This window comes from Polypterus senegalus, chromosome 8 (assembly GCF_016835505.1).
Source record: "Polypterus senegalus isolate Bchr_013 chromosome 8, ASM1683550v1, whole genome shotgun sequence".
In the NCBI taxonomy this organism is placed as follows: domain Eukaryota; kingdom Metazoa; phylum Chordata; class Cladistia; order Polypteriformes; family Polypteridae; genus Polypterus; species Polypterus senegalus.
The window spans coordinates 107394142-107408713 of NC_053161.1; the positions used below are offsets into that span (position 1 = coordinate 107394142).

The following is a 14572-nucleotide window of genomic DNA, read 5'->3' on the forward strand; positions in this document are numbered from 1 at the left end:
TTTCAAATAAAAACACAAAACAAACCTGTTATAGACTGAATTGCACTAAAAATAAATACAAACCAATTTAGAAGCTTCCACATCAAAAAAAAAAACACACTCCAAATCAAGTAAATGCCAAATCACTACCAGGAATAACTTATTTGAGTATAAGGCAACTTGAACATTAAATAAGTCTGTATTGTTTCAGATAGAAAGCAAAAACAAAATAAAAAAACACCTCAAAATCAACTAATTATCTGCTCAGCCTGCCAAATTACCATCTACCAACAATTGGCGGTTAAAAGCACATACAGTCCTACATATCATTGATGACTTCATAAAAAAAATACACAATTACATCAATACAGTAAAAATACAATACATTAGAAGGCCTCTCAGGTAATACAGTATACCAAGAAAAAAACATTTCCAGAGAGAGTAATTGGTCAGAATAAGAAAATCCAGTTTGCATGCTGTTCCCCATTGAGGTTAATCCTTAAATAAGTAAATATATATGTGTATGAGAAAACCAAAACTTTTTTAAATGGCAAGAGTGCCTTTTAGAAACATTAATAGAGACAGGAAAAAAATGTGTATTTCAGTGCTCACCTGGGAATCCATTTTGCTGGAAAAGCTCAGGTTTTCAGCATAAAGTGTCTCCAGGGATAACTTATAAACTTACCAAAGAAAAAAAAATATTCCTTTACAGGAATACATGTTACATTCAATACCCTTACATTAGAACTGATAACCTTTTTCTCTTTCAAAAACTAGAATGTTAAATTTAAGGCTCTAAAAAAGTATGGTTAAACTGCCACCCAGCAACAGATCTATACAAAGAACTCACAGAACAGAAATCACTAAGTGAAAATACTGCTTTGCATTGCAAAGGTAAGTAGAACAGCAGGAAGTACAGTATGTAAAAGTTTAACCATCACCAGTTCCAAAGCTAAGGGTGAAAGGGCCAGATGACAGATAGTTGTGTATATTTTTCATGTTACATACACTTGCATAAACATGTATAACAATTTGCATTTACAGATGTACTTGTAAATCATGCATATACACAAGTCTACTAAAAGCTAAACACGTGCACACTCATAACCAGCCAAATTACATATGTAATGAACTAAATTGGGCATGTTAAAGTCTAATTTGTATACACTGACACACAGGCCTGTGGAGTCAGTACACAAAACCTTTGACTCCGACTCCAGCTCAATTAATGGTACTACCAACTCAGACTACTCCATTTTTAAATTTAAGCCAATATACAGTGCTGGACAAAATTTTGGGGTTACCCTGAAATGTTTGTACTTTTGATGGAAATGCATACCTTTTTTATTAAGATACCACAAAATGAATTTAAAAATCTAGCCAATGCACTACGTGTTTGTATAATGGCTATTACTACTTGAAATGACCGATTTTAAAATGTATTATTCACATATGGCTACAAAGCTTCCTTTTCAGCAGTAACTCAGCGTCCTAATGTTAAACTTACTTAGCTTATCCTTAATATTAGTCATGTGTTAATGCTACCTGGTTATTCGAGAAACCTTTCTAACTGCATTAGTACCGCTGAAACCCTTACCCATATTCACTTGTGTTACAAGGTACTGGAATTCCTAAAGTTGGTTCAAAACTTCATTCTATGTTCAAAAATGGCAAAAATGAACAGCTTTCTCAAACATTATGTCAATGTATTGCTTTTTTGCAGACCAAGAGTTTTTCCATGTGGCAGATTGCAAAGAAACTGAAGATTTCATACAAAGAAGTATCTATTACTGTCATGAGAGAGTGGGGTGAACTGGATCTTACAAATATAGAAAAACAGGGGAAATGCTCAGAATGGCAGTTGTATAAGAGGACAAAAACAAACACCTGCTTAGCATTAAACAAAAGACAAAGTTACAAAATTAAGTTTCATCATAAAGCTAGAAGAAAAAAAAATAGTTTACTTGTATCAGTATATGTGAATTTGGAAATTTTAATACATTATATTACAAAATTCCATTTAGGCAAAAATCAGTAAATTCAAACCCCCCCACCCCCCAACTCCAGTAAGCCAATAATTGCTTCAAACTCCAACTGGACAGCTCTATTGATATAAACACACTTTTTACTGAAAAAAGTCAAGTAGGTACACGTAAAAAAGAAAAAGCAAGTTTTAGGTATGTACAAGAACATAAAAACTACATTAGCAAAGTAGGTAGGTCTGAAATGTTTGTATATTTCTAAAACATATCAGAATACTTACTCCAAAAAGCTAGAATTCAATAAACATAAAGAGCGTCAATTTTTGGATGGGAAAAAAAAAAAAAAAGATGACTACCCCCACACCATACTAACCTAAAGTGTTAATGGCAACACCAATCTTAGCTGTGATGATGGTGGAAAAGTCTATTTGTCCTCATTTTTAGGCCAGCCATATTTGGTGTGGCGATTCTTAAACTGGTCATGGTTTTCACTAATAAATGGTTCATTTCATGGACCCTTTTAGGTGTACATGATGGTTTTCGAAATATTCTATGCTAGTGATGTTAAATTGGTACAACTGGGCAATTAGATTCAAAATAAAAGGGGGGGGGGGACATTATCTGTTTTCACACTGGCATGTGCATATGAATGCTGGTGACATTTAATATATGACACACAGTATAGTATTAGGTGTGCTTTTCGTTACTTGAATTAAGCCTCTCTGTTCTTTCCAGCATAATTTTTCAAGGATTACTGCAAAACAATTGTCTTCTGCAACTACAAGTATTAAATACATCCACAAAATTAATACTTGGAATTACTGAAAAGACAAAATTGCTTGTATGTTTTTCCAACAATGTTAAAATTCAGAGGTTCTTATTTAAGTAGTTTATCATTCATCTTTTTTTTTTTTATATTTGAGAAGGCTCAAATTTCAACATCATTGCATCTGCATTGAGTGATCAAAAATGGAGGATAAAATTGTTAAATTCGTATTAAAGACAGAGAGACAAATCTTGAGTGAACAATCTCTGCATCCAACAATTCTTCCAAGACCGCTTATTCAGTGGGTCACATTCACTTTAACTAAATACAACTCCATCAGCAGGTGTGGTACATTCCTTCACTCATACATAAACAGGTCAATTTAGAAGCTTTATACATAGGAGAGATTTTTAGGTACAGGCTGCTCATTGGAATAAACAGATTATAAGAGAGAAAAAATGGCAAATACCGAGTTTTCACTTTCATAAAAAATGTGTTTGTGAACTCTTCAGAATTTTCTATATTTCTGCATAAATATGACCTAAAACATCATCAGATTTTCACTCAAGTTCTAATGTAATATTCGATCATTTTCCTTAATAAATAAATGACCAAATATAATATTTTTGTGTCATTTGTTTAACTGGCTTCTCTTTATCTACTTTTAGGACTTGAGTAAAAAATCTGATGATGTTTTAGGTCATATTTATGCAGAAATATAGAAAATTCTAAAGGGTTCACAAACTTTCAAGCACAGCTGTATTAAAAACTTGGAAAAAAACATGAACAAATACAATGTTTGTTTTCCTGAAAAAAGGAAATCACATTTGTACACTCAAAATGCACTCTGATGCCAAGATCACAGTTGTGTAGGCTGCTCAACTATTAAAACACTAATGGCAAAAATCTAGATTGTTTAAGATGTAAAATGCAAACCAACAGCCATTACAAGACACTTTCTCCGACGCACCACAACTCTGACAGAGTTCCTCCTGCGAGAGTACATTTCTAAGGATATTTCTGTCACAGCAGAACACAAAGAAGTACTTATCTGCAGTTCTCTCAGCAATCCAGTGCATTTGCAGAGCCGTGAACATGCATCTATCATTTAGTGATACCACTTATTCCAACATTAGAGCCAAGGTAACCCAGCAGCACTGAATACAAGATGTAAACCAGCTATGAAAGTGTTACTCAAAAACTGACTCGCTCTTCAAACCAGTCTAGTTTAGAGTCACCAATTGAATGTAACTTTTACATCATTAGGATGTGAAAGTTGGTATACCTGAAGATCGTGACCAGGGTAGTAGTATGTTATGCCAATAACTTGCACAGAATATGAAAATGATATGCAGGCAAACATGACCTTGTACATAAATTTACTTTTCTCATGAACAGAAATCTGTCAAATACATAAAAACCATAGAGATGCTGACCTACGTAAGAGACATTTTTTAAGTTAGTGTGCACTTAAGAGTTTTACAATTAGACTAGACTTAAAAGTATATTATTAATAAACATATTTTTGCCTTGCACCAGGATTTAATTTATCAAAAATAAGCAAACTTCCATAGGGAAATGAGTGGACAGAACATTTGACTGGTTAATGTCTTTTTGACAACAACTTTTAACATTAAATTTAATAATAAAGAATAATATCTGCTGTCCTGACAGGAGAGTAACACATGTAGGTCAAAATGTTTTGATTTTCTAAGTAACAATATTGTTCTAGAAGGTGATACAAGGAAAGAGTGCAAAATCTGGGCTTATATTGATGAAGTAAAATTTACAGAGATAACAAATAGAGACATTTAGCATAAACCTGAATAATTGGTCACCTGTCATTATTTATCTTACAGGAAACCAAAGAATCATTTCTTGGATGTAAAATTTATTGCCATCATTGGTCCTCCTTGATGCACTCAGCTGGAACAGCCAAGCCAGTTAACTGTTGAAGCTAATCTTGGCACTTGTACTCCTCATCATGTCTATGCATATCTCTTCGATCTGTGCTTTCACCTTTAGTGAATAATTAAGACACAGTCAGCATTTTACACTATCAATCGAACAGCTCTTGTAAATTTGTGACCAGGTGATACATGGGACACTAGCCACAGATTCTAAGAAATAGACCTTATCTTAAATCCCAAAAGACATTTTTCAGTCAATGTGAAAGTGAAGACAAAATTATAAACTTTGGAACTGTGCTACCTAATTAAAACAGAAAAAAACAGAACCAGAATAAATAGTTGACAACATAGTTGAGTAAAATTGAATAAAACAAACTGTAGTTGTTAAGGTCTTTGAAGTAACTATTTTTAAAACCACACAATGACAGGGCAGATAATCATATAATTTTGGCTATGATACGATTATGTAACACACACAATGAGGCTAAAATGAAGTAAAACAGGGTTCCAGCCTATTGCAATAATACTATATATCTCATATGAATGACATGACTGATGTTAACAAAAAGAATATGATATTTCATCTATTTTGAGAGACAGAGAGAGATAGAAAAAAGAGAAATATTTTAAAACACAATTCTGCCACCAGATTTTCGCAATATCAGATATTTTTAGCTGTGAATATAAAACTAAGTTAAATACAAAATACAAAAACACATTAGCAGGTCTAATTTTTCACCAGTTGCCAGACTCTCTTTACCTACCTACCTATAGCTTATATTTGTAAATACTTTTTTTTTTTTTATTTCCATTAATCTTTTCAGCTACTTTAAAATGTCTACTTTTAGTTTTTCATTTCATTTTTTAGTTAATTATTTTATTTCAGTGAATGAAAATTTTCTTCATTAGTTTGTTTTGATTTTAGTTTTCGTTAACTATAATAACCTTGCAACAGAGCATGGGAAAATGGCGACATACAGCATGCATCCCATTTTTAATCGTTGACCATAATTTACTGGTATGTTTCTTATTATACAGACAGAGTACAACTAGGAAAAATCCTTACAAGTAAAAAGAAAATGAATGAGATACATCTCTCATTGTATTTTACCTTTGGCAGTCTTTCCTAGTTACATGTTTTGAGAATGTGGTTTAAATAAATCTGCTGTAGCAGCAAAGGCCCATACTGCCACCTGAGCAAATGCTATCAGTATTTTAAGGATTCTTATTAGTGATGGTTGGAGATTAGTTTTTTTACAGGACATGGCGATCAACAAACAAAAGTAGGATAAGTGTGGAGTGACCTCATTAAACAATAGATATCTGTATACCGAAAAATGTCTTTTTTTTTTTTTAGTTACCAGATGTTACAAATTAAAAGAATAAAAACAAGCAGTACTTACTTATGCTGTATATTTTGTTAAAGCCATCACTGTCATGATGTCTTTTCTTGGAACACTAAGCTAGGATGTTCTCCACTGGAACTTCCTCCAATTCCTCCTAAGGAATTCCTAGATGTTCTCAAGCCAGTCCCAAGATTTAATCCTTCTATCATATGCTGCTGATATAACTACACTCTCTCCTATTACTCTGTGCCTGGCATAACTTGTTTGGTATGCTCTTGGAGGCACCTCCTTAAAAGACTTCTGTTATTCTGGAGTAGCCTTGGTTGTACTCTGAGATATTTTGGGAATTGCCAAGCTCCCCTCCCTATTACAGCAACCCTGCATAAGACTACATGTTGGCCACTTGTACCCATGATGTTTATTTTTTCTCTTATCGTAAGCAAAAAGGTTAACAAAGTAACTTGCAATGCAAAAAAAATTAACCTGGGGACTCAACTCCTGCTTCAATGCCATAATCCAGAGCAACACTCAAAACACACACTGTATTGCTCCATTGGTTAATCTAACAATCGAAGGACCATTACCTTTATTATTATATTTGGAAATTTCAATACCCACCCCATTGAGACCACAACCTGCTGTGAACTGTTCCATAATGGAAATTGTAATCTGATGAGGCCAAGAGGAAGACATGATAACTTTATTGGTAAAAAGAGATGCAATACTTTGGCTGCAATACTGGATACCTTTTAAACAATAAAACCATGGATAATAAAGAAGACATGACACTCCTGACAGAACAATGCCCACATTAAATGGACTTTACTTAGTACCAGTCATGATGGCATAACTCTTACTCTGTATATACAGGGTTTGATTGGGAAACAGAAGTGGACACTGAACCTCATACTCTTACATTTCCTCCCTAAAATATGCCATAGGATATTTTGTCATTTTTCTGCAACTTTAAAAGGGATAAGTAAATGGGACAGACAAACTCATGTCCCCTCAAGCAGCTATGCAAAAAAATTAACAGCCAGCTGGGTCACTGTTCCATGAATAGGAACAAATCCATGTTATTCCACCTGGCCCAGTGTTTCAAATATTGGATGGAGTCTCCATTCCACCATCATAAAATTTCAAGGAGGAGAGAAGAAGAATTTCTAAGAAATTGAAATGCAATCTTTGTTTATTTTTGATATTATTTGGGTGGGGTGGGGGGAGTTGCCTCCATTATTACATTGAAGTGTTTATCCAAAAATTAACCTCATAATATTCAATTCTTTAAGTGTTTCTTTTCTTCAGTTTTGCCACTGTTAATTTTTTACCATGGTAAACTCAGCCATAAGGAATGGTCCTATGCTTTTCACATGACTTCCATCAAGGAGAGCATTTTTAGGAGTTTCTCAAAATGCTCCACTCATTTCTTAACAATACCTACTGTATATTGGTGATCAACATTTTTGGCCTTATTCTAGAAACACTGGGGACATCCCATCTACTTTGCCAGAGTCAAACATTTCCAAGACCATTCAAAAATAATTGTTTATGGTCTCACAAATTACAATCATACATGGACCACTCTTTCAACCATTACTACAGCAACCACTTTTTTGCCAGGTGGTATGTTTCAATATTCAGCCAAACCAGTAATGGTTTGTCTCACCACTGGTGTCAACCATTGGGTCTTAGGGTTGCCGCTGTGACCACCCCACTAACAATAATCCTGCAACTTGTTCCATCCGTCTCCACTTGGAGTCAATGCACTTGACATCTCACAACATGAGAATAAAAAAGAAAAATTGCCACCATTGTATATGTGAGACTTCTGAATAAAGGCATCCAATAGTTGTAGCTGGAACACCTTTACTACTCATTGAGCTTCCAGGTCTGTCCAGCAGGCAATCCATCTATCTTAGCCAGCTTACCAATATGTGATATGTTACATTCAAGTTTTGAAAATGATGCAATGATAATTAAACAAAACATATCCTTTAAATTATTTTTGTTAATTAGTCCTTAAAAAATAAGATCTGTTGAAAATAGGCAACATCCAGTTGCTTTACAACTTTGCCAGAAATCAGAGTCTTCTGGGAGGTAAACAGGTCTAGTCAAAATGATAATGATGTTTTCAACAGGTCACACTGTTAATTTTCGGATTTTCTTTTGAAAAGGCTAAACAGTCATTCACTTCAAAACTGATGAACAATAGGGACAGTTGTCTGTAAAATAAATTCTGAATAAGATTGCCTAAAAACAATGAATTACTATAGAAAAATAAAGCAAAGTCTGCAAGGGTAACAAACCAGGCCTTTGAATGCTCTTATTCAATTTAGAATTAGTTCTATTAATTCAAATACCAGACCTTACAGACGTGGGCCATATCCATTAATTTGCTAAACTTTTCACCAAGCATCACGATGCATCCATAATTTTACTGTCTTGAATTTCATTTGGGGCGGATACTAATATTTCAAACATTCCAATATTCCCATTACTTATGGGGCAGAAGTAATGGAACGTAATACAACATTTGGTCTAAGCACAAGCAAGTAAGAATCTCTATATATAATCTTCATTTGGATCTTGATCTTTGTTTGTCCGCGAAAGATTTAGAAGAAGCAGCACTACATGGCAGTAGAGACATAGCTAAAACATAGGCATTGCATTAAGAATCTCCTCCAGGCTAATATACTACTGAAGACTGTAGTACTCCAGTCACACCTCAAAACACAGACATTCAAACTAAACAAATTGTTTCTCTATATATAATCTTCATTTAGATCTTGATCGTTGTTTGTCCGCGAATTCCACGCATGTGTAGACCACCTTCCAGTTTAGTACGTTGTTGTTACTCACGGATGTCAACAATGTGCCGGAATAACGAAAGGGGTGGTGGACAGTGTTACGCTGGTTAGCTCCTGAGGCCTGGTTAGAGAATGAGATTGCCGAAGATAAAAGGTACGTGCCTACATAACATATGAATGAAAGAAAGTGGGTAAAATTAATGACAACGTAACAGCACGTTTCGGAAATTATTATTGTTACGTTGTAGCCAGCTAGTGCTGCGCGTCTCACAGTTGTACCGTGGCTTGCTCACATGTCAGTGAAGTGATCCCTATTTATGCTTTAAAGAGCCTGGATACCTACGTGTCCCCCTTTTATAACCATTGCTCCGTGTATATTGCCTTACTCTTTGGATTGCCACAAAGCAACCTGCGAGATTGAAGAAAGGTTGAGAAGAGATTGTGAGAGGAAGTGACAGCATCGTGAAAACGAGACGGACTATGAACGGACAGAAGCAGAAATGCTCCTACACCACCACATAATTACTATTCGGACAGTGATTCAGAGGAGGCCGTTCCTATCGAATCAATATCCAAGAGTTTTCTTTTGTAATTTTGTTTCCCTTATAAAAAAATCATAATGCTGTGCAACGAAGGGCCCAGGTCACAACTGGCAGCCGCGTTTAAACAGGGAGCCCTTCACAGACAACTTTAACACGTGCAACGTAGTTGGGCGCACATGGCTAGTTTCATTATATTTTGAACATATGAGAAGAATGAACCAAGTAAACCAATAAAACAATAACAATGGCCAGATATTTCACTTGGCAAATGACTATCAAAACTATCACAACATCTTGGTCTGTTTTTATTCAAAAAATGTTTCAGATCACAGAAAGACAAAGGATTAATAAATAAAATGCAGAAATGTTGAATGGAGAGCCAGAGTATTAAGGGGGATTTTCATCTGGTCACACTAATCATTAATGTTACCACACTGAAATAATAATTCTATAGGAAACAATGAAAAAGGAAAAACTTGGTTTAAACTGCAAGGAGCTAGGCACCTTTAAGTAAACTCCTAGCAAAGAAATATTGCTTAAAATTAACACTGATGCATTCTAATAGTGTTGCAACACTAATCTTTATCATCATCTGTAGCCATCTGACCTGTTTAGACAAGAAATTTAAAGTCATTTTTTATTTGTCACAATAGTGCTCTGATATAAAGGAGGCATATGCATCTGAAACATTCACAACTTTAAAATGAAAAAGATTTGGCCTGAAAGTCAGTATGGGCTTTCGCTACAAGAACATGCAAAATCCAGCGAGTTGAATGTTGAATTTATTTCATGTGCTTACGTCTGGCAAATGAAACCATGAAAAATTATGGTAGGTGCAGAGCTTCAGTTTCAATTGCTCATGGAAGTGCAGTGGCCATTGCACTAGCGTCTTTTAAACCCAAAAACTGCACAATGAGAAAATGAATGACACTTTGACATACAGTATGTAAAAAAAATCTACTTCTTAATTACCCAAAGGCCACCTTCAGAAAGGTAGGGGCTATTCAAAACAGACCATAAAAATGATACTACCTAATACAAACCCAGTCACTATGGTGATTGACCATAGTAACGTTTCCTTAAATAATGCAACATAAAACTTACATTTCATTTACTAAGGTTAAGTAAAAAATGGTGTATTAAAGGTTTTAGTTTACTTTCATTCACTGAAGCTCAATCCAGGTGCATTTGAAAAACATTCATGTTAGCCATCAGAAAGGGTATAAATGAAAAGGGGGAAAAAGCAAATTTTGGAATTAAAGAAAACCCTTCTTACAATGAAAAACAAACTTTTTCATAAATAATGAATGTTTATTCATTCTACCTTAAATTATTTTTGCTTGCCATTCCACAGCAACTCATATACAGTATAACTGCCCAAAAGAAAAGTATGTAGTCCTCATCCTCAAAGGTTAGACCTGGGGCAACACTATTAATGCTCACAGTTTTATTTAACTTGAACTTGAAACATTTAAGCATGAATGGAATTTCTCCTAGTTCTGGGGAGTAAAATGTTGTGTGGTTGACAAATTATGAAAAGTTTTAACTATTAATTGTTGACCATAAAGTGATACAATTTTACAAAAGAACAATATGTTCTCATTTTTTATGTTGTAGCAACCCTTACATTTTTCACACATTAATATTTCTAAAGTGAATGATGTTATGTCACATATAAGAACACGAAGCAGCTTGGCTGGGCTGCAGCAAAGAAAGCGTGAAATAAACTCAAGCAATAGTAATGAGCTGTTAATGAATGGCAACTGTGCTGGACAAAACAACAGTTTTTGGGATTAAAAGGTTTTCTAACTGAAGGTGACTTTAATCAAATCATAAGAGGTACAACCTGACATCATAAATCTAGTTATACTCATCCCATCTGAGGATATTCTTGGACACTCTCACTGTGGCACACTGCCCATGGAGAAAACTGTGGGCTCACTCTGAAACTAGAAAGCTTCTGAGGCATTCCCTCTTTGGGGAACTGAAAGATGTCAATCTCTTCTGTTTGTGGTCCAGAATGCCGAGATCCAGTCAAGCACCAAGTCCAATCTGAAGGCCAATAGGCAGGTATTACTTCATGAGGGCAACTTCAGCATCTAAACTCTTGTGCCAGAAAGAGTAATGGTTTCCCTATGAAGTTAGACAACATGACAAAGGGCCTAAATGAATAAAGCCCTACACACCACATACCCAAAAAAAAAGCATATAGCAAAGAAGAAGAATGCACCCCAAATTAAGACAAATCCTCCACGTGAACCCAAGGCAGCAACAAGACAACAACTCCACAGAACATCAGACATTACCTTTAAAGACTGGGTATAACAAAACTATACATGCCAAGATAAATTAGAACTCTAAACAGAGAGGCAGGCTGGCTGTTTACCTGCTATGTTATCGGTTTGAGTTTCTAGTCAGTCTGCATCCCGTCATACTATGTGTGTGTGTGTGTATCATACCGGATTATTTAAATAACGTCCAGCATTGCCAAAGGCAACACAGATAATTAACCAAGTTAAAATATCTCCTCATCTTCTACACTTGTTGAATAAATAAGAGAGCAAACATTAGACTTTATTAGCAACAGACAAGGATATGCCTTGAGGCAAAAACTAGAATAGAGACTAAACAGACTGAATTGCTCATCGAAAACCAGAGAGTCAAACTGTTATTGCAGTTAGAAGAGCTTTGCCACAAGCACAATACTTCAACTGCCAAAACACAAACACTGTACCAGACATGAAAAACTGAGTTGTTGACAGAAAATCAGAATTTAAAGCACTAAAGCAACATTGCTCACTCTTCAAATTCATAATTTTAAAGGCCTAATGGTGGGGCACTAGATTTGTAAGCAAGTTTTTGTAATGTGAATCATGGTCTTTTTGTTATTCAACTCTATCAAAAAAATATTCAGATGAAAAATATTAATTTAACATTTGGTTTATAACTGAAGACATTACATTAAGGAATAAACAACCTAAAACCATAAGGTTTCAGATTTTTTTTATTTTTTGAAGAGCACCACAATTGAAATATTACCTGGATCTCTTCAAAAAATATTATACTTTCATTATACTGATATACTCCACATACTGCATGCCCGTCTTTATCCATTACATCCTAAGAATCAACTTTGAAGAACACAATACTTTTAACAATTTACCTTCAGTAGCTTTTAGGAGAGTTTGACTATGGCAATCAGTGTGGTGCAGTGGCAAAGGTACAGGTTTTTTATAAAAAAAATAAAAATATATATAAATATATATATTATATATATATATATAAATATATATATATATATATATATATATATATATATATATATATATATATATATATATATATATATATATATATATATATATATATATATATATATATATATATATATATATATATATATATATATATATATACAGTGCCTATTCAGTCCTCACCTTCACTATGCATTCAGAGCAGGTTATATAACATTGTACCTCAACTGCAATTAATTTATGTACGCAGTTGTGTAAATGTATCCTGAACCTGTATGTCATCTTGAATAAAGGTGTCAGCTAAAAAATGATAATTAGATGGCTTTATACCAAACCTCTCATTTACTTCTCAAATATAGCATAAACATTTGTAACTTCTCTTGTAGTTAGAGTGAACATTGCCAAAGACCCACAAATTCCTGCTATTATGCATGCCTACATATGCAGTTTGGTTTTTAACAAAAGCAGACAAAAAAAAAAATAATAATTTGGTCTGAACTATGTCCTCATTACCTATCCATTCAAAATGCTTGACGCTGCTTAAGTTCAAGGTATCAGAATCTCCAGTTTTCTCTATGCAGTCTGTTCCTATTATATATTAGAATATATTAACAGTTATATCCTAGAATATATTAACAGTTATATCCTATGCAAGTAGATCAGTAGCTGGACGTGATTTTTTTTTTCTGTTTCAATCCTTGGAATTATCTTGGATTCTCAGCATTTTCCTTCATACTTGCAAAGCAGAGAGCAAGTATTTTCTTTGAAAGTGCTTTTAATCTTCTTTAACTTAAATGGTTTGTCTTTTGGAACATTGTGATGCCTACTACATGCAATTAAGAGATCTTCATGGTACGTGTTAACTAGACACCAATTTTACTTCTCACTATAGAAATTATGAAATCTATTCATATTGACAGAAAAAAATGCAAAATTCTCACTAATGTTTGGTGAAGTATGATGCACCTTTCATTTCTAAATACCAGGGAGTTCTACTTTTGGACTCCTTAAACTCGATCAAGCAGTTTTGTATAGACATTAAATAAATTTACAAAAAGATCTGTAACCTTATGAGGACATTCACTTAGCTTGTATTAGATTTGGGACATACCTAAAACTATATATTTCAAAAACTAAAAAGTCTGTGCTTAGAAATATGCAAATCTCAAAACGCAAAGCAAAAGAGCCTTAAGTTATAAATAGTACAGCAGTGAAACATTAACAACCCATAAAAATGATAGAGTATGGAATACTAACAGAGTAAACCAGTGTGTCTGTCAGTCCACAACAGAGCAGCAACACAGACTGCTTAATTTTGCTCAGATGTCATACATGACACTCAGAAATTGATCCCCCCCCACCCCCACCAATACCTGTGCGACAGTACTATGTGTTTTATTTCTGCTACTGACTACAGATTTCTCCTTTGTTCTCTGAAGCAGTATGAGTGATCTAAACAGATGTTATTCAAACTAATTACACCTGCATTACATTATCACAAGCTTTATGTTTTTAACCTGTAGCAAAAATCCAAGTAATTTTTGAAGTGTTACAAAATAAATCAATTGAGACTACATTTTAAACATATGTGAGAGAACATTTGTTTTCTGCATTTTAATATTTTCAAACTGCTGTCAAACAGACAGGTTCTTTTACTTATATCAGTTACTATATCTCAGATTCTACAGGAAGGACTGCTTGTGCTGATTAGTGCATAGTGGAAGACTATGCAAGTAGAACTTCTGCTTTTCACTTGCAGTTCATCTGCAATGTGGTACATTCGGTTGTGCCAAACACTTGTAAATGTCTTCAAGTAGGAGTATTTATGTAACTAGCACCCAACTTTATATTAAAAGATTAATAGGATTCTTGCAAAAATAATGAACCAAACATTAAGAATCTAAAACAGTATCCAAAACAGAAAAAAAGGAATCAAAGAAAAATACATGTGTTGTAGCAAGGAAAACAATTACATAATTGACATTT

General features: G+C 34.1%; 1 protein-coding gene across 8 annotated transcripts in view; it reads right to left on the bottom strand.

Moving 5' to 3' along the window:
- The window catches only part of LOC120534195 (lymphoid-restricted membrane protein), a 101565-nt gene that overhangs the window by 28766 nt on the left and 58227 nt on the right, over window positions 1-14572 (bottom strand). The window lies entirely within an intron of this gene.